Consider the following 3,720-nt stretch of genomic DNA (forward strand, 5'->3'; position numbering starts at 1 on the left):
AACTGAGGACTGATTGCCTGACTGACTGCGTTATACAGCCTGGGAAACACCTTAAGCACTGCAGGCCGCACAGATGTGTCTTGTTTAGAGTTTTAGCCAAGGAGTCAGTAATTGGTGTTGCTTTTGGGAATTTATCCTCCGGGTAGCTTCTGGTCCGGCTACACCGGACACTCAGAGCGGTTCATCATCTTCCCAGGGCCTCCCTGCCTGCCTCCACACGCTGCCTCCGTCGGGTCAAGTAGTGCCTCCGTCAAGTGTCCTGATGGGTGGGTTGCTTTCGGCTTACAGCAGTGCCTCTCCCTTAGGTTGTGGATCGGCCTCCGTAAATCTGTTCCGCCCTGAGAAGGAGAGGGAGAGTAATGAATCCCTTACAAACACCTCTTACTGTTATGAGAACAATAAATCACAAAGACTCCATTAAGTATATACATACATCCATTACTTGCAAGGCTTCTGGACTGGCCAGTAATGACCACCAAACGGTTAATGGGGAGGGGCCTCTTTGCAAAGGTAGTCTATACAATACGAAGGCAATATATAGGACACAACCAGTATTTGCCAGACTTTAGCACTGGTTAAGTGATATACACTAAATGGGTTAAACAGCGGGTAACTATAATTCCATTAGTCTAACGCCATTAGTGGGCAGTTGATACTTCTTGACTCTCCAAAGACACACGCTTACTGGGGAGGGAGAGTGGTTGATTGCTGTACACAGTATCGCTGAAGGGTATACACTGGGTGACAGTGTGTGGGTGTGTGTGTGTGTGTGTGTGTGTGTGTGTGTGTGTGTATTACCATGGTGCCATGGCTAATGTCGTCTGCATTGCCACTCGTCGGAGCCATCGCGGCAGTCTCGGCGGCCGTTGCAGCGTAATCGTTGGTTGATACACGAACCATCCCGGCACCTGAACTCCCAGTGCCGGCAGCGCTCTGAGACGGAGTAGTAGTAGCAGTAGTCACAAGTCTAAACAGATTAACTATCAAGAAAAGTAAAATTGGCTCCACACAAACATAAACTAAGCATTTACTGAGGAAAAAATATTGCTGCTATAAAGAAATTAACTCAAAATGATTCTAAAACAACCACGCAAAGCACAGAAGAAACAAAATTGATTGAAAATGCTTGAGGATTTGAAGGAATGGATGATGGCCAGAAGATCGGTATAGTGAAGTGAAGTAAGACAAGCGGGAAAGAAATAACAAAGAACATCAGTCAAACATAGGCCTTCCTCGTACACATCCACAGTCAGTCTTAAGCATTACATCAACCCTCCCCAGCCCGGCTTCAATCATATTTTTCCCGCTTATACTGTTTATTCCTTTTTCATTAACCTCTCAACTCCCCACCCTTTACCATCTGAAGCACCCCAAACTTTCCCATGCCCTACATTCGTCCCTTTCCTATTTATCCACTCACAATAGCACTCACAATCAGTCCTGCACAGTAATCTTACACATCGACTCTTCTCAGACCCTTCATGAACCATTTCCAAATAAGACTTCCAACTTTTCCTCATCCCTCTTTACTTTCTACGCCCGCCTCGATAACTACTATTCCGCTTTCCCGCTCTCATTCCCAGCATTCCGTCGTCCATCTGTTTTGTACTCACCTGAACAGTCCTGTTCGTCTGTCTTGTCCTCACAATCCTCTTCGCCATCACAGAGCCAGACTTTCGGGATGCATTTGGTGTTATCACAAAGGAACTTGTCGTTACTGCACTCTGTGTGTGTGTGTGTGTGTGTGTCTGTGTGAAAGATATAGCGGTATTAGAGAAACAGGAATAGACGTGCTCTCTCTCTCTCTCTCACACACACACACACACACACACACACACACGAGCGTGGTTAGACGGATTTACAATGAGAGCGAGGGTAGCTACTATCCTGGCGGGTGGCCTGAGGGACTGTCAAGCAGCCCGTCAGCACACTGACAGCGATGTAAACAATACAATCAAGGTTGTGGTATCTATACAAAATCATTGTTATTATCCTAAAACGAAAGAATCATAGCACTACATAGCCCTATTAGATTATTAAATCGTTAATTAGTTTTATTTTGAGGTTATAAGGCGTTAATATCTGAGGGAAGAAAAGGTGTGTTGGGACTCAGTGACAAATGGCATGGCGGGACTGGACCTGCGGGAGCCAACGCCAAAACGATCTAGGGAATCTGGCTTCACAATACTGGACCACCGTCAAAGATTCACAACGCTGCGTGGCTAATAACTCAACTGTACGCAGGCTAGACCTACCTGAGCTGGCGGAAGTGCGGCACCGTCTTTCGGATCATTCGCCGGTTAGATATTCGTTATATTTAACGATTTTCTTGGAATTGTTTCAGTCCTTGAGCGACCAATTATCTGCAGGACCCTTGGGGCTGCCGGATATCCGGGGACCGTATAGTCGGGGCTTAAGTGTGCATGTTTCATTAAAACCAAAAATGGTAAATATTGGTGATAACAAAGCCAATATGGATCTTAGAGGAGAAATACATGACCACCAATAAAAGCAGGAGTGGTGGGGTGGTGGTGGTAGTAGTAGGACAGTTTTCTTCATCAGCGTGGTCCGGACACTCATAGTTGCTGTCACATCTTGCACATATATGCCGTTACCACAGGTGAAACTCTCCATGCGATGGACACATGACTACACGCAGGAAAAAATAATATCAACAAAATCAAGTCATAGTGATATACAACCCTAAGGTATATTACTGTGTCCGTGTGTGTGTGAGAAAGATATATGAAAGAAATGGGCATTGAGACACGCTCTCTCTCTCTCCACTCTTCCCCCATACTCACCACAGTCCCAAGCTTGTCGTCCCCATCCTCGACAGTCCTCTCTGCCGTCGCAAACTTTCACACCACAAATTTTATCGCCGTTTACACTTGTATGCGTTCCTCTCATGGAAAACACATTTCACTTTCTTGAAAAATGCAAGTCCACCTGTGAAAACAGACACGGACAGGATTATTAGTACGCGCATAACATCATAGAATTGATTTTATCTTTCTTGCTTAATCGCCAAAGAAAAGAACAAAAACATATACGCGATTCTCTCCTCCCGATACTCACCAGCACTAGTCCTGTTCGTCTGTCTTGTCCTCACAATCATCGTCGCCATCACAGAGCCAGTATTTTCGGGATGCATTTGGCGTTATCACAAAGGAACCTGTCGTTACTGCACTCTGTGTGTGTGTGTGTGAAAGATATAAGAGTATTAGAGAAACAGGAACAGACGTGCTCTCTCTCTCCCCCTCCGATACTCACACCACAGTCCTGTTCGTCTGTCTTGTCCCTTCACAATCATCGTCGCCATCACAGAGCCAGTATTTCGGGATGCATTTGGTGTTACTCACAAAGGAACTCGTCGTTACCATTGCACTCTGTGTGTGTCTGTGTGAAAGATATAGCGGTATTAGAGAAATAGGAACAGACGCTCTCTCCCTCCCGATATTACTCAGCCACAGTCCTGTTCGTCTGTCTTATGGTCTCACAATCATCGTCGCTCATCACAGAGCCAGTCTTCGGGATGCATTTGGTAGTTATCATTAAAGCGAACCTGTCGTTACTGCACTCTGTGTGTGTGTGTGTGTGTGTCTGTGAAAGATATAGCGGCACAGAGAACAGAACAGAAGGACTTCTCTCTCTCTCTCTCTCTCTCTCTCTCTCTCTCTCTCTCTCTCCCTCTCTCTCTCTCTGGACACACACACACAC

The 3,720-nt window shown here is 45.9% G+C and overlaps 1 long non-coding RNA gene across 2 annotated transcripts; it reads right to left on the minus strand.

Annotated features, from left to right (window-relative positions):
* Nucleotides 1–310: 310 nt before the first annotated feature.
* On the minus strand, nucleotides 311–3,301 carry LOC126994754 (uncharacterized). 2 transcript variants are annotated; one of them, XR_007749548.1, is made up of 4 exons: nucleotides 3,276–3,301; nucleotides 1,614–1,748; nucleotides 799–933; nucleotides 311–338 (listed from the first exon to the last, which is right to left on the minus strand). It is a non-coding gene; the product is annotated as an uncharacterized LOC126994754 (long non-coding RNA). The 2 variants fall into 2 exon arrangements; XR_007749549.1 differs by lacking the exon at nucleotides 3,276–3,301 and adding an exon at nucleotides 3,085–3,143.
* Nucleotides 3,302–3,720: the final 419 nt, after the last annotated feature.

The sequence above is a fragment of the Eriocheir sinensis genome, unplaced genomic scaffold, assembly GCF_024679095.1.
Source record: "Eriocheir sinensis breed Jianghai 21 unplaced genomic scaffold, ASM2467909v1 Scaffold868, whole genome shotgun sequence".
NCBI classification, from domain to species: domain Eukaryota; kingdom Metazoa; phylum Arthropoda; class Malacostraca; order Decapoda; family Varunidae; genus Eriocheir; species Eriocheir sinensis.